This window comes from Drosophila obscura, unplaced genomic scaffold (assembly GCF_018151105.1).
Source record: "Drosophila obscura isolate BZ-5 IFL unplaced genomic scaffold, ASM1815110v1 contig_58, whole genome shotgun sequence".
In the NCBI taxonomy this organism is placed as follows: domain Eukaryota; kingdom Metazoa; phylum Arthropoda; class Insecta; order Diptera; family Drosophilidae; genus Drosophila; species Drosophila obscura.
This window is the reverse complement of record NW_024542848.1, coordinates 695,211-719,237: the sequence shown is the minus strand read 5'-3', so window position 1 is coordinate 719,237 and position 24,027 is coordinate 695,211. Positions and strand designations below refer to the sequence as shown.

The 24,027-nt window shown below is 41.4% G+C and overlaps 1 protein-coding gene across 6 annotated transcripts in view; it reads left to right on the top strand.

Annotated features, from left to right (window-relative positions):
- The window catches only part of LOC111080946 (gamma-aminobutyric acid receptor subunit beta-like), a 243,795-nt gene that overhangs the window by 122,326 nt on the left and 97,442 nt on the right, over positions 1-24,027 (top strand). The gene's annotated exons all lie outside the window — the stretch shown is intronic.

Here is a 24,027-nt window from a genome sequence, read left to right as displayed (position 1 = left end):
TTCGCGCTGCACAATTACCACCTCAAATTCGACCAGTAGACTTGAATCGCGCTGCTTTTGCAATAGCGCAATAGCCTACCAAGATCTTTACTGCGTTGATATAGGTTCATTGTCTGTCGTATGCCAGCATTGCAATGCATTGAAGTTTTCTATCTTTTTAGTGTTTCTTCAACTTTGGCATTTTTTAAAAATTTTTGTTGTATGGAATGGTATTATTTTTACACATGAACTTTCTAGTGCCATCTATTCTTAAGAAAATAAGCTATAAATAAAGAAAGTTGAGAAAAGAATGCCAACGGTACGCTTTTTTTAAGAATTGCGGGTTTTTAATTTTTAAGCGAGAAGGAGCGTGTGAGTCGCTTCTGGGGACTTATACCCGTACTCAGTCAGTATGTACTGTAACAAACCATGGTTCTAGCCATGGCTCGTCACAAACACTGGAGTATCAGCGCATCCACGCTGGCGGGAGACAATAACCAAACTGAGATACACAGAGCTAACGAACCATGGCTTAACCCCGGTATCCACAAGTAGTGGTGTGTCAGCACCTCCGGAAAATAGAATAGTCTTAAGCAACGCACGCAATTACTAAAATTTAAGAACTCTTGATCAACAGCTCTACCCATTTTGCATTATTTCGCGATCAGCGAAGACAGCACTAATTTCTCGGTCACCCACTTCTTGGCGATATTTCACAACCACTCGGCATCGAATCATCGACCTACCATTCATCTATCACCTTCTGCGATGCAAAGTTAGCAAAAGCTCATTTCTAAACCCAATTCCCAACTGCAGCCCGCACCTACTGCGATGCAGTCTCAGCAAAACACTTTCCTGAAACCCACTGACCCACTAACAATTGTCAACGAAGCACCAAGCTTCGACCCACTTACCACACCCCATTATTATTGTCACCCATAAAGTTAGCAATAATTAATTATTTCCGGGTCGAAGACAGACCACGGAAAATCACGGTCTCTGGTGCGATCGCCAGCTACATAAAAGGGCCAAGATCGGCCGAAGAAGCAGTCAGTCCATCAGCCCAAACCCAAGACACTGCACTAGGCAGTCCATCAGCCCAAACCCAAGACACTGCACTAGGCAGTCCATCAGCCCGAACACAAGACACTGCACTAGGCAGTCACAAACGGAAGACACTACACTGGGCAGTCCACCAGCCCTCAGCACAACTAGCAAGACAAGCAGGTCTCGAATTGTAAACAAGTAAAACGAATAAAGGCAGTAAATAATAAACAAAACCACAGAAGTTATCGCGTCATCAATTTTCGCACCTTGCCTACTGCTCTTTCGGTCATTTCAAGGCCCTCCCCGAACCTTAAGTTCCAGCAGATCTACAAATTTCTTGTAGAGGACCCTGGACAGGCTGATGCATATTCCAGCCTGAAATAGGTATCTTCCAGTACATTTTTGAGCTTATGATTTTTTAGAATTTTAAAATTTAAAAAAAAATGTTACATTTTACATTTTTATGCTACATCTGTTATCTACATCTACTATGTATATTCTACATCCAACATGTAGATTATAAATGTACCATTTAGATTCTTTATCCTAGAGGGCGCTCGCGTACTTAACGAAGCAGAGTGTGCGAGCGAGAAAGAGAATGAGTAGCGTGTCTCAAGCTGATGGTGGCGGGGGGAAGCAACTGAAAATTAGTTTCTTCATTCTGGCTATAATTATGATTCGATCTGATTCAGATTAGGTAGTCTAGCAGATATGGTCATTCTCTACGATACTGCCCTTCAGTTTTATCGTATCTTTAAAATTGTGCCTGCCACAGGTTTTCGTTCTTTGTGGGGGCGGAAGAGGGCGGGACGAAATTTTGAAATACATTTGTAGCAGTGTGATATCACATGAGTCTGAAAATAAAATTTGGTTCCTCTAGCTTTTATAGTCTCTGAGATCCAGGCGTCAAACAAGACGGACGGAAGGACAGACGGATAGACAGACATGGCTCTATCGACTCGGCTATTGATGCTGATCAAGAATGTATTTACATTATGGGGTCTAAAACGTTTCCTTCTCTGCATTACACACATCCACTTTTACCACAAATCTAATATACCCCTTAACTCTTTGTTGAGTACGGGTATAAAAAGATTTTGCGGGTATATTGTTAATGCTAAGTATGAGGAATTCTCATCACGGCCCACAACCTAACCTTAGTCTCGTGCTAAGTACATTCAAAAGTTTCTCATTTGTCGTACAGTGTAATATGCGCCATACTGCTTTATTTGAACTGATGTACCGCCCATTTGAAATTGAGTAATTTCATCGGTAACATTAGCAACTGCTCCAAGAACAGCCATAAATCCTTTGTTGATTTATTTGCAAATGTATTTAATAGATTGAACTGAATTGCAGACCTCTACGTTTGGGTGCGCTTTATAAATCTGAGATAATGTTGTGGTGGGCTCCCCAATTCAGGAAATTTCACTTTAACTCTCGCACAGCACATCCCATCGGTAACATTAGCAACTGCTCCAAGAACAGCCATAAATCCTTTGTTGATTTATTTGCAAATGTATTTAATAGATTGAACTGAATTGCAGACCTCTACGTTTAGGTGCGCTTTATAAATCTGAGATAATGTTGTGGTGGGCTCCCCAATTCAGTAAATTTCACTTTAACTCTCGCACAGCACATCCCATCTGCTGCACCCTTAAATTTATACGCCGTTCATTGTACCAATTATAATATTCCCTTTAGCAGCGTAATCGGTGGCACTAACGTTAGGAAACGTTAAAGTGTACATATATTAGGCTGGTACAAAAAAATTTTTTTTTTAATTCAAGCGGGACACCCCCTAGTTTTGTTACCTTGGATTTAATAGTAATTTACAAGTTTTTATTTATTTTATTATACCCGTACTCAAAAAAGAGTTAAGGGGTATATTAGATTTTTGCTAAAAGTGGATGTGTGCAACGCAGAGAAGGAAACTTTTCCGACCCCATAAAGTACATATATTCTTGATCAGCATCAATAGCCGAGTCGATATAGCCATGTCCGCCTGTCCGTCCGTCCGTCTGTCCGTCCGTCCGTCTGTCCGTCTGTCCGTCTGTCCGTCTTGATGAGTGCCTAGATCTCAGAGACTATAAGAGCAAGAGCAACCAACTTTTGTTGCCAGACTCATGTGATATCACACTGCTACAAATGTTTTTCAAAATTTTGCCCCGCCCCCTTCCACCCACACAAAGGACGAAAATCTGTGGCAGGCACATTTTTAAAGATACGATAAAACTAAAAATGCAGTATCGTAGAGAATGCCCATATCTACCAGATTGCCGAGTCTGAACTAGATCGGATCATAACTATAGGCAGAATGAAGAAATTAATTTTCTGTTGGTTCCAGTTTACGGTTTCAAGTAATGACTATTCCGGAGAATGGAAATTTTGCAAGCCTATTTCACCGGAACAATTGAATGATTTGGCGAGGAACCTAAAGCCGACTTTCTCGGATATTTTTTAAAGGATTCCGGCTTATTGAAAGAAAACGTCATCATAACCCATTTCCGGACGCGTCATTTGGTTCACGCACAACTTTATACGACGAAGGATGATATGTGCATTTGCCGCGACATTCTTGGTTTATTCAAGGTACTAGTTGAAACTTACGACCCAAAAAAATTGAAGGTTAATTTTTGACAGCAGCAAGAAAACTTTAAACGCTGTTTTGCTACACAATGGAAACCAAAAGCTGTCTGTTCACATCGCCCATGCTGTTAATATGAAGGAAACAAATCAAACAATGGCTTAATTGTTTGAAAATATAAAATTTAAAGAACACCAGTGGAAGGTCGCGTGTGACTTAAAAGTCGTAGACATTTTAACGGGACTGCAAAGAGGTTACACAAAACACTGCTGCTTTCTGTGTCTATGGGATAGTAGAGATAGAGACCAGCAATACTCAAGAATACTCTGGGCCAAAACGGGAGGAACATGGAAAATTAAACTAGTCAACACGGCTTCTTATAGATTTCGGGGTTTAATTTTTTTATGGAATTATGGTTTTTTTTAATGGTTTAGTTTTTTTTTTTTAATTTTTTAAAATCTGGTATTTTTTTAATGTTTTTTTTCAGAGGTAGTACTTTTATTTTTCAAATAACTTAAGTATCTTATATCTGGTTGCATTGAGCTTTACAGTTCTGAATAGCTGACAAATACAGCTATAAATCCTAGTCATTTTGTATGCAGCTTAACGCCTGAAAGATATTAAGCATTCAAATTCAAATTTCATCATTTTTTTGCGGTATTTTTTTCCCGAAATTTTGCCTTAAAAACTCAGGAAAAGTCGAAAGCAAAATAGTTGTTTACCCCTATAGCCTAGTACTCAGACGCGCTAAATTTTCAGTCGACCGAAAGTGCTATTTATTCCGCACGGTGCCTAGTGTGACCAAAGTTGGCAAAATGTATGCTCTACGGTTACACTGGTTGGTGTTTGTTTACAAACAGAAATCTGTTTGAATTTCAAATGTTTTGCTAAAGTAAGCAGAAATATCTTATTTGTGGGCGCTGTGGAGCTGGAGGGCGATAATGCACACGGCACTATTGAATAAATCCGATCCTGCAGGAAAGATATTGCAATCAACATGGTTTTAATCTTCTTTTTAAAGATTAAAATGAGTAAAATTAATAAATAATAATATCCATATAATCGGTATTCATTCGACTCCCTAATTTAATTTAATTTATCTTCATTATTGCACTTTTTTAGCTGGCTTGCACTTGTTTCCTTCCATATTTAATGTGTGCGTATTGTGTGTGTTTTTGTGTCATGTCATTAGACGACGGAAGATGAAAATTTTCAATGTTCCGATCGAGATGGGAAAATACCATCGGTTGCTTTTCTAGTATGTATCGAATGGTAACGAATTTATAGCTGCATTTGTTAGCTTTTCAGAACTGCAAAGTTCTATGCAACCAGATATAAGATACTTAAGTTATGTGAAAATTAGAAGAACTACATCTGAAAAAAACTATGAAAAACGAGAAGGAACGTGTGAGTCGCTATATAGTATATCTTTCATTTTGATTTAATTTTTTCGAATTTTATAATTAAAAAAAAGTTTACATTTTACAATTTTTTGCTACATCTATTATCTACATCTACAATGTAAATTATACATATAACATGTAGCGGAGATGTAGATGTAGATTATAGATGTACCATTTATATTCTACATCTCCTCCGCCAGGGGTTGCTCGCGCACTGAACGCGGCAGTGTGTGCGAGCGAGAAAGAGAATGAGTAGCTTGTTCGTTAGAAGGAGATGGCGGGGGAAACAACTAAAAATCATTTCTTCATTCTGGCTATAATTATGATCCGATCTGATTCAGACTCGGCAATCTGGTAGATATGGGCATTCTCTACGATACTGCGTTTAAGTTTTATCGTATCTTTAAAATTGTGCCTGCCACAGATTTTCGTCCTTTGTGTGGGCGGAAGGGGACGGGACGAAATTTGAAATACACTTGTAGCAGTGTGATATCACATGAGTCTGGAAACAAAATTTGGTTCCTCGAGCTTTTATAGTCTCTGAGATCCAGGCGTCAAACAAGACGGACGGACGGACGGACAGACAGACATGGCTCTATCGGCAGGGCTATTGATGCTGATCAAGAATATATATACTTTATGGGGTCGGAAACGTTTCCTTCTCTGCGTTACACACATCCACTTTTACCACAAATCTAATATACCCCTTAACTCTTTTTGAGAACAGGTATAATACAAATTCCTTATTATCAATATGAACTAGTTTCTAAGTTTTGATATTATTTGAAAAAACCGACGAATTCAATTTTTTTTTAATGTATATTTACCCAAAAATTTGTATTTTCTTTTCGTGGTAGTAACCCCCAAACATTAAACTAAAAACTTAAAAAAAATTTTATTGAATAACAAAGAAAAGAATTGGGGCGTGCCGCCTTGAAAAAAATCAAATTTTGGCCCAGCCTAGTATATATATTCTTGATCAGCATCAATAGGCGAGTCGATATAGCCATGTCCGTCTGCCGTCCGTATGTCCGTCTCGATCAGCGTCTAGATCTCAAAGACTATAAGAGCTAAAGAAACCAAATTCGGTATCTAGACTCATGTGATATCACACTGCTACAAGTGTATTTCAAAATTTCGCCCCGCCCCCTTCCACCCACGCAAGGGACGAACATCTGTTGCAGGCACGATTTTAAAGATACGATAAAACTAAAACAGTATCGTAGAGAATGCCCATATCTGCCTGACTGCCGAAGAAAATAAATTTTCAGTTTCTTCCCCCACCTCCTCCAGCAAGAGACCCGCTACTAATTCTCTTTCTCGCTCGCACACTCTGCCTCGTTATATACGCGAGCGCCCTCTAGCGGAGAAGATGTAGAATATAGAATATGCAGTGTAAATGTCGATAACAGATGTAGAAAAATTTTAAATTTTTTTAAATTCTACATAAATTATAAGCTCAAAAATGTATATACTAACAGAGTATGGGTATAAAAGTAGAGTCGCGTCCCCAGAAGCGACTCACACGTTCCTTCTCGTTTTCATTGAGATGTGTAATGTCCTGGCTATTTTTACGGCTTCTCGAAGCGACAACTTGTGACGCATTTCTCGTTCGCCGGCCCAAATTAATTCGTCTCAACATTTAACTTTAAAAACCACACAGGTTGGTTTAACAAGTGTATTTGTTTATACAAATTGCAATTTTTTCAGAAAACAGTTTTTCGCACAGTAAGGTATAAAAACAAAATCTATCATAAAACTTTCCGTTCTACAGAATTTAATAAAATTAAATATTCATTCAAACACACATTTTTGGACCAAATTTTAAATTTTTTCAAATTAATTTAAAATTTTTGAGGAACCTATTTATAGAAAAGTACAAATTTTTTGATAGAAACAATGCCACATACTCTGGCTATCATTTAAAAAAAAGCCAATTTGGTGCACGCGTTGCCGAGATAGCCCCTTACACACATGCGAAGCATGTCTCTAATGTTCACCAAAAGCAAGCGAAGATAGAACTGCGCCAAAAACTGCGTATATTCGTCCGAGGGCATCAGTCGAATTGACATCTCTCTTCCGGCCTTAAAGCTTCTTTGATGCAGCGTTCCATATTGAATAGCGTGGCATTTCTTAATAGAGTATAGTTCTTGCAAAAAGATCGTTCTCACATGTCGAAAATAAATTTGTCAATGTTGTCGCTGGTGGTCGCTCTGCTCTTTGCGCTGCATTTGCGTCCGTAAACTACACACGCTGTACGTTCTCCAAGTGAACTTCCAAATGCACGATAGTCGGTTGACGTTCATGGATCGAAAATGAAAACATGCGCCAGATTGCCTCGTTACAACCTACGTAACTTCCAAGTTTAAATTTCGTCCCCTCGTCGTTTGCATTTGGACCGGCAATGCCAAACACCGCCATGTCGCTCCCTTTGTTGAAATATTTGCAAACGTATATGATGGGATTTGATGGAGTTGCAGTACTCAACATTGCAGTGGCTTGTGAACGTTTTTGACACAGCGGACAGTAAGGAACGATACAGCGGTTATTGATCTGCCGTTGTGCATGTGTGTGCATGTGGTAAACCATGATTCTGCTATTCAATCCAGTACATCCAACAACGAATTTCGCCAAAAGCCGTTTCCTTCACAATGTAATTCACGTAGTGCTATCATGTCGTTCGCTGGATGTTTGTTCTGGCAGCAACAGATTCTTAATTTCGAGCCATTTCAGATTGCAAGTGAATGTGATGAATAAATCCGGAAGTCCGTAATTCCGCATGTACGTCATCGCATCTAGAGCGTACTTATGCATGTTGCGCGGTCTTCCAACATAAGTAGCTGGGAGAATGCTCAAACAACCTATGTTGGGGGCGTTTCCTTCAGTAGCGATGGCGTCACGCAAGTGGATGTACTCTTCTGACCGTAACTTCGACTGATTAAAACGAATGATATTGAGCCACTCCGTTTCGACCTTTACGTACATGTCGACGCACTACTGTTAAAACAACCGGCGATATCTCAACAGATACTTGTCAACCTCTTGGCAAATCATCAATCGATACGCATAAAAATTCATTGCGCGGACCTTCTTATTCGTTTCCTCTCCTGAAATTTGAATTTTTCTAACTTAGTTGAAGAATGAAAAAATAAGTAATTACTTTTAAACCAACCTGTCGTTGCATTGACCATTTCTATATTTAAGTGATAGCTATCCTCTCCACGACAGAACATCAATGGGTATTAAAGTGAATCATATGACCGATGAGTCTCGTACACTCGTTGAAATTGTCTGCCACGCTTTAGAACAATATTGCGTGATTCTACATTATCCCGCTCGATGGTGAATTTGGCCTTGAATCTGAATGTTTTAAAGCCATTTCGAAAAAAATTTAAATAAGATTTGTTCATGTTGACTCCATTACCTTATAACACGGATTTTATCCGGGTTGATCAACAACTTTGGCTCCAAGTGACGCCATTTGAAAACATCCGTTATATTTTTGTGTATTTGTCAGGAAATGTTTTGATTGGATTATATTTCCGTAGAGAAACGAATACAATGGCTCTGGCGGATGAGTTAAAAGTGTCAATTTTACCTTTCCACCAGCGCAGGATATGCCGGGGGTTTCCGATTGAAACTTCAATGCTTTGCAATGTTGGCATACGACAGATAATGAACCTATATCAACGCAGCGATGATCTTGGTAGGCTATTGCGCTATTGCAAAAGCATCGCGATTCGAGTCTACTGATCGAATTTGAAGTGGTAATTGTGCAGCGCGAACCTGTGCAATATGGGCACGTCTCCATTTATTTACTTCTGCACGTTCCTCTTGCTTTAGACTAATAGAGAAATTTCGATTACTTACTGACGTGTACGTCGTCTAATAGCAGGCATATTATAACTGAATTGATGAGTAATATCTCGAGTTTAGAACTAATCTTCGATTATGACAATTGCCTTCGCCTACTTAGCAGACATTAGTCAAGCAAAGTCCTCAATTGATAAATAATGAATCATTAGTTGGCAAATATGAACAACTGAACAAAATTTGAGCCAAATTGGGCCATCCGTTCTATAAATCAATTTTTTTTCGCGATCTAACGTAGAAACATTCTTTTTGAAAATACGAACAACTGAATACAAATTCAAACCAAATCTGCCCAGCCGTTCCCACGTGATGATGTACTATACATTTTTATCTCTCCATTTTTAGTACTCGTACTCAAAAAAGAGTTAAGGGGTATATTAGATTTGTGGTAAAAGTGGATATGTGCAACGCAGAGAAGCAAACGTTTCCGACCCCATAAAGTATATATATTTTTGATCAGCATCAATAGTCGAGTCGATATAGCCATGTCCGTCTGTCCGTCCGTCCGTCTGTCCGTCTTGATGAGCGCCTAGATCTCAGAGACCATAAGAGCTAGAGAAACCAAATTCGGTTTCCAGACTCATGTCATATCACACTGCTACAAGTGTATTTCCGCCACCACAAAGGACGAAAATCTGTGGCAGGCACAATTTTAAAGATACGATAAAACTTAGACGCAGTATCGTAGAGAATGCCCATATCTACCAGATTGCCGAATCTGAATCAGATCGGATCATAATTTTAGCCAGTATCCAGCCAGTAGCCAGTAAGAAATTAATTTTCTGTTGGTTCCCCCGCCTATTTCAGCCAGAGACCCACTACCTATCTCTTTCTCGTTCGAACAGTCTGCCGCGTTCAGTGTGCGAGCAACCCCTAGCGGAGGAGATGTATAATCTTAATTGTACATATATAATATACATGTTAGATGTATAATATACATAGTAGATGTAGATAAAATATGTAGCAAAAAAATGTAAAAATGTAATTTTTTTTTTTTGAATAAAATATATGCTTAAAAATGTATGTACTGACTGAGAACGGGCATAAGTAGAGTCGCGTTCCCATTAAAAGATCATAAAGAAAGATCTGTGCAGGGATGGTCCTACGATCCTCAAGAGAGGAGAGGTGCACATACGACGGCAAAGGGACAGAAAAGTGCAAGGGTTGGAGTGCAAACTTAAGAAACTTTCTTTGCAGCCTATTGAGACGTGCAATTTGAACGACCCCGGTGGAGTTCCAAACAACGAAAGCGTATTCAAGACGCGAGAGTACAAGGACAACGAGGACAGACATAGCCTGGGTCCCTGAGCTGGGATGCATTGCGCTTCACACGGCAGAACAAAGCGTAGTCTTTTGGCAGAATGAAATTCAAATGCCCGATAAAAAGAAACTTCGAGTCAAGCATCAAGTATCTCCGTCTGTTTTAATAGCGGATGATCATCTAGTGAGTATGAGGCCAGCACATTGAAGACACACTTGCTAAAAGAGACAGAATAACATTGAGAGGAAGCGAGTTATGGCTGCACCAACTAGCAACTCCGTCCAGACCTCGCTACAACATGATACCGTCGCCTTCGGTTTCGAAAGATCGGAAAATTTTCAAATCATCAGCAAAGAACAGATACTCAGAGGTCTAATTGTTGAGACATATGTCGTTGATAAATATTGTGAACAGCAGTGGACCAAGTTCACATACCTGTGGAAGGCTGAGAGGAGCCACATATGGGTCCGAATGCTTTCCATTCATCACAACCGCATGCTCCCGTCGCTCAAAATACGAACGTAATAATCGAGGAGACAGAAATGAATCCCTAGCTATTAAGCTTGGCAATCAGGGCACTGTGCGAAACTTTGTCAAAGGCCTTGGCAAAGTCAGTATACACAGCGTCGACTTGAGTGTGCATTTCGAATGCTCGAGTGCAAAACCTACTAAAAGCGACAAGATTAGTGTTCATGATTCTACCCGCCATAAAACCGTAATTTGGGATAGCATATGTAGCAAATATGTTTTCATGAGGAAAGTGTTTTTTTTTGGCTATGATGCGCTCAACCATCTTCGACACATTAGTAAGTTTGGCAATTGCACAATTGGCCAGATTTTCTTTTTTTGTCATAAAGTCCAATATTATAGCTAGAGAGATGTAATGTATTGGAATTGGTTATAGAAGCACTTAAATTAAGTGAGCAAAATTTCAAGTCAATCCAACTACACCCACCTATAACGCCCATATAAGGACACATTGTTGAGGAGTAGATTTTAAATGTACAATATGAAGAGAATGGGCTAAATTGGTCCAAAAGTGTAAATAACAAGTTTAAAATTACAGTTTAGAGTATACATTTGCGTAATTACTTTATGGCACAAATTGGCAGAAATTAATTTTTTAATCCATAATACACAAAACACGTTGGTTCGATTTTTTCTTAAATAAAACAAAAGAAAGACAATCCACAACTACAACATTGAAGGCATAATTCGAAATCGTTTAATAACAATTATATGTGGCATACCTTGACCTTTATTTTTCACTTTTTCAACAAAGACTTGGATAGCTGGTGCAAAGTTAAGTGAAAGCTTCCGTGCCAATTTTGACAGACAAACAGCTGAGCAAACATCTGACATTTTTAGCGCTGCAAAAATGCACCGTTGCCACTAAAAAGTTGTTGTTTATTGATTCGATGTACCCAATGTGTGCCCTTTCAAAATATTAAGTTAAATTCCAAATAGAGTTTACAACAATTTACGACTTTATGCCAAAAAAAACTGTAGTCTGGCCCATTGTGATTGGTCTATAACACTACTCGACACGATTTTTCCTCAAGGAACAAAACCAACTTTTTCTTAAAGATTTGGGGCTTAAAAATGGTTTGATGATATTTTTTTTTCTATGGCAGAACTTTGTTTTGAAGAATTTTCGAAAACTGGTATTTTTTTAAAGCTTTTTTCAGAGGTAGCGCTTTTTTTTTTACATAACTCTAGTATCTTACGTCTGGTTGTAAACTTCACGAGAGCTGCATTCTGTATGTTGTAACACTACTCAACAAAATTTAACTTTTTCTTTCCGCTGTGGACCAAAATGACTTTTTCTGATAGATTTCGGGATTTTAAAATTTGTTTAGAACTTTTTTTTTTATGGCCGAGTCGATAGAGACAGACCATGTCTGTCTGTCCGTCCGTCCGTCTGTCCGTCTTGTTTGACGCCTGGATCTCAGAGACTATAAAAGCTAGAGGAACCAAATTTTGTTTCCAGACTCATGTGATATCACACTGCTACATGTGTATTTCAAAATTTCACCCCGTCCCCTTCCGCCCACACCAAAAACGAAAATCTGTGGCTGCCACAATTCTAAATGACCATATCTACCAGAGTGCCGAGTCTGAATCAGATCGGATCGTAATTATAGCCAGAATGAAGAAATGATTTTTAGTTGTTTCCCCCGCCATCTCCTGCTAACGAACAAGCTACTCATTCTCTTTCTCGCTCGCTCACTGCCGCGTTCAGTGCGCGAGCAACCCCTGGCGGAGGAGATGTAGAATATAAATGGTACATCTATAACACTACTCGACAAAACCGAACTTTTTTTTTCCTCAAGGATCCAAACCGACTTTTTCTGATAGATATGGGGCTTTAAAATTTTTTAAAGAATTATGGTTTTTTTTCTATGGCAGAACTTTTTTTTGAAGAATTTTTGAAGTCTGGTATTTTTTTTTTAAGCTTTTTTCAGAGGTAGCGATAGTTTTTTTCACATAACTTTAATATCTTACGTCTGGTTGTACAGAACTTTGCTATTTTGAAAAGGTAATTAAAACAGCTAGAAGTTGAGCCCAAATACTTTGTGATTTCAGCTTACCGTCTGGGAAATATAAAGCATTGAAATGCAAAAATGATGATTTTTGTGGGGTATTTTTAACGAAATTTTGACTTTAAAAACTCAGGAAAAGTCGAAAAAAAATTATATCTTGTGTCCTCTATTTTTTTGTGTATAGGTGCGTTAATTTGGCGTCGTTTAAGGTATCGCTCATTAAAATCTATGTTCCCAACTGCCAATTGGGAACAAAGCAAACGAGCAAGGGTTGTACATTTGGTACCTGATCGCGTTCCTTTGTTCCCAATTGGCAGTTGGGCCCGCCGCCTTCAAAAAGGTATTTTTTGTTAATTTTTTCCATATTTTAGGTTTGGTTAACGAATTTTAGCTCCAAAGTGTCTCCATAGATCTTAATGAGCGATACCTTAAACGACACCAAATTAACGCACCTATACACAAAAAAATAGATAACACAAGATATAATTTTTTTTCGACTTTTCCTGAGTTTTTAAAGTCAAAATTTCGTAAAAAATACCCCACAAAAATCATCATTTTTGCATTTCAATGCTTTATATTTCCCAGACGGTAAGCTGAAATCACAAAGTGTTTGGCATCAACTTCTAGCTGCGTCAATTATCTTTTCAAAATAGCAAAGTTCTTTACAACCAGACGTAAGATACTAGAGTTATGTGAAAAAAACAAGCGTTACCTCTGAAAAAAGCTTTAAAAAAAAATACCAGTTTTCAAAAATTCTTTAAAAAAAAGTTCTGCCATAGAAAAAAAAAAAATATCATCAAACCATTTCTAAGCCCCAAATCTTTAAGAAAAAGTTCGTTTTGTTCCTTGAGGAAAAATCGTGTTGACTAGTGTAATCTACATGTTATATGTATAATTTACATTGTAGATGTAGATAATAGATGTAGCAAAAAATTGTAAAATGTAAATTTTTTTTAATTATAAAATTCGAAAAAATTAAATCAAAATGAAAGATATATATAGCGACTCACACGTTCCTTCTCGTTTTTCATAGTTTTTTTCAGATGTAGTTCTTCTAATTTTCACATAACTTAAGTATCTTATATCTGGTTGCATAGAACTTTGCAGTTCTGAAAAGCTAACAAATGCAGCTATAAATTCGTTTGGACCGGCATTGGACCAGCAACGTACCGGACGGTATTTTTCAGGTAAAAGCCTAGTACTCAGACGCGCTAAATTTTCCGTCGACCGAAATCAGGGATGATATTCGTATGAAACCGATAAGAAATCATCCCTGTTTTTTGGTACTCAGTTCCGAGAAAAAGCCATTCGATACATACTAGAAAAGCAACCGATGGTATTTTCCCATCTCGATCGGAACATTGAAAATTTTCATCTTCCGTCGTCTAATGACATGACACAAAAACACACACAATACGCACACATTAAATATGGAAGGAAACAAGTGCAAGCCAGCTAAAAAAGTGCAATAATGAAGATAAATTAAATTAAATTAGGGAGTCGAATGAATACCGATTATATGGATATTTTTATTTATTAATTTTACTCATTTTAATCTTTAAAAAGAAGATTAAAACCATGTTGATTGCAATATCTTTCCTGCAGGATCGGATTTATTCAATAGTGCCGTGTGCATTATCGCCCTCCAGCTCCACAGCGCCCACAAATAAGATATTTCTGCTTACTTTAGCAAAACATTTGAAATTCAAACAGATTTCTGTTTGTAAACAAACACCAAACAGTGTAACCGTAGAGCATACATTTTGCCAACTTTGGTCACACTAGGCACCGTACGGAATAAATAGCACTTTCGGTCGACTGAAAATGTAGCGCGTCTGAGTACTAGGCTATAGGGGTAAACAACTATTTTGCTTTCGACTTTTCCTGAGTTAGGTTAGGTTAGGTTGAAGCGGCTGTCGGGATTGTCAGAGACCCGACACACCTAGGCCGGTTTCGGCCCGTTGTGATACCGCATATTACGTTCCCTTCTCCCTCGTGAGACCCTATGTTATCCATTATCCCATCCGGATGCCCTTATGAAGCCTGCGATCCGTCTGGGACTGATTGTAGACATGTCCGAAATGTCAGTTAGAAAAGGAGCGCCCAAGTATTTCAGTCTCCTTCTACTGAGAGCCGGACAGGAGCAGAACAGGTGTTCCACAGTCTCCTCCTCGTCCTCATCTCTACAGCTTCGACAGAAGTCGTTATATGGGGCGCCCAGCCTGCTTGCATGTGTGCCTATTAGCCAGTGTCCCGTGAGAGAGCGTATGACTGAGCTGCACCTACTCCTACTGAGTTTGCAAAGCTCATCGGTGCGCTTCTTATTGATATTAGGCCATGTTTGCCGAGTTATGCGACATAGTGACACGGTTTGCCATCTGTCATTTATTAATCGCTTAAAGTGTTCTTTTATTTTGAGCTTGCAGGTGGCCATTGGCATACGAATATCCTCCTTATCATGGAGAAGGGGGATTGTTGTGCCAGCTCTGGCCAGCTCGTCCGCTATGCAGTTGCCTTCAATGTCCTGATGACCCGGGACCCATATTAGGCTGATGACGAACTGATAAGCCATCTCATGAAGAGATTTGCGACAGTTTGCCACGGTGGCCGAGCTTGATGTTATCGCATTCAGCGATTTGATCGCCGCTTGGCTATCACTATAGATATTTATATGAGTTGCCGCAGGGGCTATTTCCTGAAGACAGCTCAAAGCCTCCTTGATCGCTATGACTTCTGCTTGGAAGACACTGCAGTGATCCGGGAGCCTGAAGGACTGTCTTATGTTCAGCTGTTCGGAGTAGATTCCTCCTCCGACCTTGTTGTCCAGCTTTGAGCCATCAGTAAAGATTCGAATGGCTCCCTTTGGACCAGGTGGTCCCTCAAGCCAGATGTTTCTGTGAGGGATGATTGTCTCGAAGGGGGTATCTGTATACTCCCTCGGAACGCAGTAGTCCGTTTTTGTGGGGACGATTTTGTTTCCATTTAGGATGGACGCATGACCGGTGTGATGTGACACCCATTGGTCAGAGTCTCTAAGACGGATTGCTGCCATTTCTGCCTGCTCCTTACCTGCAAGGTCAAGGCTCTGCAAGCATAGGATAGCATTTAGCGCATCCGTTGGTGTTGTGCTGAGAGCTCCACTGATGCATAGGGCTGCAGTGCGCTGCACCTTGCCCAGTTGTTTAGTGATGGTCCCCTTCGATAGGGCTGGCCACCACACTGCGACTCCGTAGAGTAGTATTGGTCTGACTATTGCCAGGTAAATCCATTGGACTATTCTTGGGTTCATGCCCCATTTGAGCCCAATGGCTTTCTTGCAAGTGTAGAGGGCTATCGTAGCCTTCTTCACTCTGTCTTTGATGCTCTAGGTTCCAGCTAAGTTTTTTATCAATTACCAACCCTAAGTAACTGGCACTGTCACTGAATGAGAGCCTACATCCGTTTAGTATTGGGGGGTTGAGGGACGGGATTTTGTATTTGGTTGTAAACAATACAAGTTCCGTTTTAGAGGGATTGATTCCTAGTCCCCCGACTCTGTCCATTCTGAGAGTCGCGCGAGCTTTGCGGTCATTAGATCGCAGAGTGTTTGAGGGAATTTTCCCGAGAAAATAATGGCAACGTCGTCCGCGTATGCTACCACCTTGCAGCCCCCCCCTTCCAGGTCACACAGTATCTTATTGACTGCTATGTTCCATAGAAGGGGAGACAGGACACCACCTTGCGGGGTGCCTCTGTTGACATACCTAGACTGAGTGGACGATCCCATTGATGATGTCACTGTCCTGCAAGTGAGCAATTGATCTATGAGCATCATCAAGTGACGATCCACTCCCAGGTCAGTCAGGGCCTCTGTGATGGCTCCCGGTATGACGTTGTTAAAAGCTCCCTCAATGTCTAGGAAAGCGATTAAGGAGTATTCGTTGACTTGTAGAGATTTCTCTACCGCCGAGATTACTTCATGGAGTGCCGTTTCCGTGGATTTTCCTTTTCGGTAGGCATGTTGAGCGCCTGACAGCCACTGAGGATTTATAGTTGTCCTCAGCTGCAGCCCTACTAGTCTCTCAAAGGTTTTGAGAAGAAAGGACGATAGACTTATTGGTCTGAAGTCTTTTGGGGTTGTGTGTGAGGGTTTCCCTGCTTTGGGGATAAAGACTATTTTAGCCTTTAACCAAGCTCGGGGGATTTTTCCCACTGTCAGTATCTTCCTGAAGATACTTTGCAGCCAGTTGATGGCCATATCCCCGGCTTTTTGCAACTGAGCCGGAATGACTTGGTCCGGGCCAGGCGATTTGTAGGATTTGAAGCTGTTTACTGCCCAGCTAATATTCCGTTTTGTGAGGATGTGCCCCATCGAGGTTTCCGGGCCTTCACTTGGGGTGTCTGCCGGCTCGATGGTCGTACACCCAGGAAAATGAGTATCGAGTAGAATGTGTAGGGAGTCCTCACTAGAGTTAGTCCACGTACCATCCGTTCTCTTGAGGTATCCCACCGAGGGGGATGTTTTTGACAGGATCTTGCGTAGCCTTGAGGCTTCTGACGTGTCCTGATTTCGGAGCAAAATTTGTGCCAAGAGGCCCTTTTTGCTCTCCTTGTTTCTTTTTTGTATAGGGTTAGCTTACTTTTGTAATTTTCCCAGTGCGCTTCCTCGCTGCTGCTTTTGGCTCTGTTAAAGAGAGTCCTGCAGTCTTTCCGGTGGGTATCTATATGTTTAGACCACCAGGGGGGTTTCTTTTTCCCTCTTGGTTTGGTTGGGGAGCAAGCTGCCATGAAGGCCTTGTTGCAAGCTTCCGTGAAATTGTCCACAAGACGATTGAGATCGTCTTTGAGTGTCAGGGCATTTTGTGGCTAGGGGGGGAGTAATTCCTCCATTTTTGCACTATACATATCCCAGTTGGCTTTCCTTGGGTTAGTAGAGCTAGTGGGTATGGTGCTTTCGAGCGATAGGATTGTCCCGATGTACCTGTGGTCGGAGAAGGAGTGGTCCTCTAGGACTCTCCAACTTTTCATTATGTCTGACAGTTTGTGAGACAATAGATTGAGGTCAATAACCTCTTGACGGTTTTTTATGATAAAAGTGGGGTCATTACCCCGATTACCGATAATTAGGTTGGAGTTCAGGATGAAGCTGAAAAGTGACTCACCCCTTGCATTTGTATCCGAGCTCCCCCATTGGGTGTGATGAGCGTTGGCATCGCAGCCTATTAGTAGGCTTGTATCCGACCTCTCGCTGTCTCTGGCAATCTTGCGAACGAGGTCACTGGGAGGATCGCTTTCCTCGTGAGCCATGTAGGACGACACCAGGTTTAGGCGTGTCCCTTGTAGCTCTAGGCTAGCTGCCGTATTGTCGCCATTGCTAAAATTGTGGAGCAGAAAGATATTTAGGTGCTTCCTTGCTAATATGCAGGTTCTAATTTTACCTTCAGTTTGGGCTACAATCAGCTTGTAGTCCTTCGTCGCTAATCCACAGACCCTGCCTCCTACCACCCAGGGCTCTTGGATTAGGACTATGTCCCCTCCGCTTGCGACCAAGCGGAGTATCAGGGCAGCAGATGCTGCTTTACAGTGGTGGAGATTTATCTGCAGAAGCCTCAGAGACTTCATTAGAAACGTTCTCCACCACTGTTATGTCGGCGTCAGAGTCGTCGAGTATCTCGTCCCGACACAACGCCTCAAAATCGAGCATCAGCTCCGTCTCTGAGGAGTAGCTCTCCAGGGCCGGCTCCGGCTCCGGGTCTACTTCGGGTGCCTCGATCTCCAAGGCAACGTCCTGCTCAACTGGGTTGTTGACAGAACGCGCCTCGGTCGCTGCGTCCGACTTGTAGACCTTCATGGTCACCGAGCTGAACCCGAAGTTAAGCTCTCCTCTGGCTGCCTCGATCGGGGCTAGCGATTCCTTATTTAGGACTACCACTGCCTGATTTGTGGGGCCCTTTGATGCCTCCACTTTGACCACCCTCCAGTCTGAGGTTGGCAGTGTGGGGTTGCATCTTTGCAGCATCGTGAGGATCCGCTCGGGCTCCTTGAAAGTGGCCGGTACCCATATACGGGCCCTTGGCCTACTGGGCACCTCGCTCCAGTCCACAGCGACGAGCTTTGCCCCGGCGTAGACCTCACCGATTTGCGCCACCGCAGCTTTGTATAGCTTTACGGAGCGCTCATCCTCGCAGGCTACTACCTTGATGCTCCCCTGGAACCATCCCATGTCTTTGCAGACTGGGGGTGGCCCGGATCCTTTTCAAGAAGCTCGAAGCAGCGGTCGGCCAGTGCCGCTTCCACCCACTTCCACTGGCTTCTGGGTATTTTCCCTCCGCGCTGCCTTTGTCGAGAACGCCTATCAGCGTCCTCTCCTTGGCAATCTGCGCGAAGGATACATTTGGTGCGACCCTGGATCGCTTCGCGACAGGTCCGGGCGTCTCTTGAGAGCGCTGCCTCTTCGGTTGGGCGGCCACCTTCTGTGGCTCCATACTGAAGTTGGGCAACACCACCGAGGCCCATTCCACTTTCTTCAGCCAGTCTGCTGTTGGACTGACTTCTTGGCTTGTGTTCTGCCGACGGAGTATGTGCCCAGCACTCCTCTTTTCGGCATAACTAAATCTTTTGGTTTGGACGCTGGTTGATGGCAAGCCATCACCCGCCGCTTCACCAGAAGGTTGAGCAGCCGCAATATTGCTTAGCTGCCCTACCATGGTATCAGTTTTGGGTGTTGTCTTTCCACCCATCCCAGGTTTGGGATGGGACCCACCCGGATTCATACCCGCGTCCTTCACCGTGCAGGTCTTTCCTGCGTCTGAGCGGATCGGGCCAGGCCTTTGGGCCGCTGCCTTCTCCCGCTTGGGATTTCTCCCTGCAGGCATTTGGGGAGTGCCTCTCTCGTTTTTGTTTTTGTTGTTGTTTATATTTTCGTTTTTATCCATATAGTTCCCACGAGCTGCAGAGAAGGGGAACGGTCCACCCCGGCAGAGCTCTGCGTTACCCGGGTAAGGCATAATTAGAAACAGGGGGCTGCCAAGTCCCTGAGCTCTCCGTTCACGACTGGGCTAGTTTTTATACCGGGCCCCCAGCCAGGCTGACTCTTGGCACGGGTGAGTGACACCTTAGTCCGGCCCGGTGTGAGGTGAGTGTTGGGGCTGGGATGTGGGTAGGTGTTGTGTAGGGATGGGATTGTGTGAGCTACTTAATGAGAGGCGGCACCACAAGCGCATCGTCAGTGTTGCTGCGTCGCGAACACCCGCTGGCTGTCCGGGACTGCTTATTTCGGTACTCTCCCTCAGAGCCAACTTAGTTGATACTCTTTAGGATGCCCGCTTATTCGCAGCTGACCTACCCACTAGGGTAGGCCGTTCGCTATCCGCAACCTGCGACCCGTCCGGTGGCCTCAGCTAGGCCCCCTCTGAGCCACCTCAAAGCCCAATAGGATCATCGGATTTCCTGAGTTTTTAAGTCAAAATTTCGGGAAAAAATACCGAAAAAAAAAAATGATGAAATTTGAATTTGAATGCTTAATATCTTTCAGGCGTTAAGCTGCATACAAAATGACTAGGATTTATAGCTGTATTTGTCAGCTATTCAGAACTGTAAAGCTCAATGCAACCAGATATAAGATACTTAAGTTATTTGAAAAAATAAAAGTACTACCTCTGAAAAAAAAAAAATACCAGATTTTAAAAAATTAAAAAAAAAAAAAAACTAAACCATTAAAAAAAAAAAACCATAATTCCATAAAAAAAATTAAACCCCGAAATCTATAAGACTAATCTGACTAGTTTAATTTTCCATGTTCCTCCCGTTTTGGCCCAGAGTATTCTTGAGTATTGCTGGTCTCTATCTCTACTATCCCATAGACACAGAAAGCAGCAGTGTTTTGTGTAACCTCTTTGCAGTCCCGTTAAAATGTCTACGACTTTTAAGTCACACGCGACCTTCCACTGGTGTTCTTTAAATTTTATATTTTCAAACAATTAAGCCATTGTTTGATTTGTTTCCTTCATATTAACAGCATGGGCGATGTGAACAGACAGCTTTTGGTTTCCATTGTGTAGCAAAACAGCGTTTTAAGTTTTCTTGCTGCTGTCAAAAATTAACCTTCAATTTTTTTGGGTCGTAAGTTTCAACTTGTACCTTGAATAAACCAAGAATGTCGCGGCAAATGCACATATCATCCTTCGTCGTATAAAGTTGTGCGTGAACCAAATGACGCGTCCGGAAATGGGTTATGATGACGTTTTCTTTCAATAAGCCGGAATCCTTTAAAAAAGATCCGAGAAAGTCGGCTTTAGGTTCCTCACCAAATCATTCAATTGTTCCGGTGAAATAGGCTTGCAAAATTTCCATTCTCCGGAATAGTCATTACTTGAAACCGTAAACTGGATAGTTTGTGGATTAGGTACTTTTCGTCTTTATTAAATACTGGTAAATTAAGTTTACACATTTTGCATATATAAATTGATGCCCACTCTTCAGCAAAACTTTCCGGTCATAAACCTTCCACAAATGTAGCAGTCTGCTTGGTAAACACATGAAAATGTACGGTCTGAGTTATCCATGAGGCAACATAGGGACAGAGTTATATACCCATAACTATGATTAGGTAGTGGTAATTTGTGCGGGCCTGCACTTGTGAGAATATAAAGGAAACATTTGACCAGAACAGGTATCTAACCTCATATTGGGTGTAACGAAAAAAGTAACTGTCAACAACATTTCATACCAAAGGAACGCGATCAGGTACCAAATGTATAACCCTTTTTCGTTTGCTTTGTTCCCAATTGGCAGTTGGGCCCGCAACCTTCCAAAAGGTATTTTTTCATTTATTGGTTTTGTTAACGAATTTTAGCTCCAAAGTTTCTCCATATATTTTAATGAGCAATACCTTGAACGAAGCCTAAATATATGGGAAATATAATATAATACAAGTCAAAAAAATAATATCCTGTGTACCAGGTACATTAATTAGGCATCGCTTAAGTATTGTTCATTAAAAATCTATAAAATAAGCATAAGCGATCACTTCCTAGTAACAAGATACACCATGAGAATTCGCGGACTCAGCTGTTACCATGACAGTACCGACCGTCAGCTTAAATAGCTCCCATTAAACAGAAAAAAGGGCAGACATCAGCAACAGACACTAAAGGCAGTCGATCAGCCCACAGTCACTCACTGTCCGCAAAGCAGCTCAATATCATCGGTCACTCAGCTGACCAAGAATACGAAAGCCGAAAGATAACAAAAGAAACCGAATTAAAAATAATCAAGAACCAAGACCAGCCAAACAAACTATAAATAACATAAGTTAAAGAAACCAAAACCAACCAGCCTGTGTCATCATTTTACCTTGAATTATTGGTTTTTTAGTATTCCCGCCGACTCAGCCCTATCCTCACTTCGGTCAAACGTCCAAACCCCACTTAAAGTTCCCAGCGAATCTATAAATTTCTTGCAGAAGAATCCTGGACGGACTGAGCCTAGCTTAGCCTGAAATAGGTCCTCACAAACAGGTTTTTACTTAAACGATGTCCTAATGGCGGAGTCTACTATCCAACCAAATTTTCTACATACGTTTTTTCGGTTTTGTACGTTCCCGATTGCTCTGACTGGGTAATTGAGCTGGACAATTACCTTCAGTGCATTTTATGAAAAGATTCGCCTCACGAGGATGCGAAGACGTTCAAACTCGACACGGTATCATATGTAACCAAACCGGCTTCTTACCTTGCAATTCGTTCTATGCTCCAATTTGCCATGTGTTCCATGTTGTCAACTATTGCTCGTTATTATGATCCCTTAGGACTGATTGGACCTGTCATCGCAAAGACAAAGATTTTTCTTCAGCTTTGGAAGGTGTGGAAGTCTACCACAGTTTTAGAAATCCACGTCTCGCATTTTTGCCCAGTTTAAAGGTTGAAGTTTACGGGTTTTGTGACGCTAGCCTAGACATGTATGGACGCTGGAAGCTTCTATTGCTGACCCAACTCCACAACTGCCTTGTCTCACGTCGAGCTCAATTTCGTCTCTCGCGCCAGCTCCTTGATGTGCTTTAATACCTTGAGAACACTCGTGTTCCATAGCACTGCTATCATAAACTCAAGGCCATTGATTCCGGTTTCAGAGAATCCCGACGACTTAGACGTGGAACCACCTTCGCCATTCTTGCCTACGGTGCCAATCCGAACCATCGCAGAACCAGATGTGACCGGTCTGAATTTCAATGGTCTCGATCGCTGGCAGCAGGTCAACATTCTGCAGCAGATGATTTTGTCCCGCTGGTTAGAGGAGTATCTCACACTTCTGCAGGAGATGTCCAAATGGAGGACAGAGCAACCTAGCATCAGCGTCGGCGGCGTGGTCCTCGTGAAGAACGAGAGCTTGCCTCCCCTCAAGTGGCCGCTGGAAAGGGTGACGAAGCCCATGGCAGCGCAAAGATAACAGATCTCTTACGCACAAAATTGCCTACTTGCTTCTGCCATACGCTCTTTACGCTCTTTGCCCTTTCTCGAAGTTCGTCATCCGATGAAAGCTGTAAGGGCGGCTTGTCTGGGTAGTAGAGGACACTTCAAAATCGAACCTCGTCTAATACAAACGCTTTGTTGGTTGGCACAGTGAGCTGGCTGGCTTCTAATCTAAACTGTTCTAACTCAAATAAAACTCTCGTTGTTATTGTAAAACACGGGCCAATTCGGGTTCGACTGTTCATTAAATTCGCATCGATTCACCCCACTCACCTTGCACGGTAATAAAGCAACCTATCACTAGAATAATCAAACAAATTGTGTAATAATTTCGAAACACTTCGCGATCTGAATATACGCTATTAACGAAGCTAAATAGCTTAACAATTATGCTATATTTTTCCTTGCAAATGCAAATTCTGAACAAGGGCTAGTTTCGCTTCTACAGCTCAAAAGCTTTCAATGTCAACTGTTCGAAATAATAACTAAGTGGAATCATTTCACAACAAACGCAAGAATAAGAATTCTTAATGGCTGCAAATCTAAGAATGTTTGATTTTGAGTAGTATAGTTTTAAAAGAGTTTGACAGCTGTTAGTATCCACACTTAATAATAATTAAGTTAAGTTCTATGCTTTGTATGTAGTTCCATGTACCCGATATGACTCTCGAGGCATGTAGGCATGGTAAAGTTCTGACTGTTTTTTGTATGCCTTGAGCCAATGCTAAAAATTTTTTAATTAGCAAAGTTAGGTTAAAAGTAATTAAAAACTTGACACAAAATCAGTCAATATTTTTTTCTTTGCGATTGAGAACTTATATTTTTTTTGATATAAGCGCTTGTCGCTATAACTAATAGAATATGCTATATTTTGGTTGTCATAACC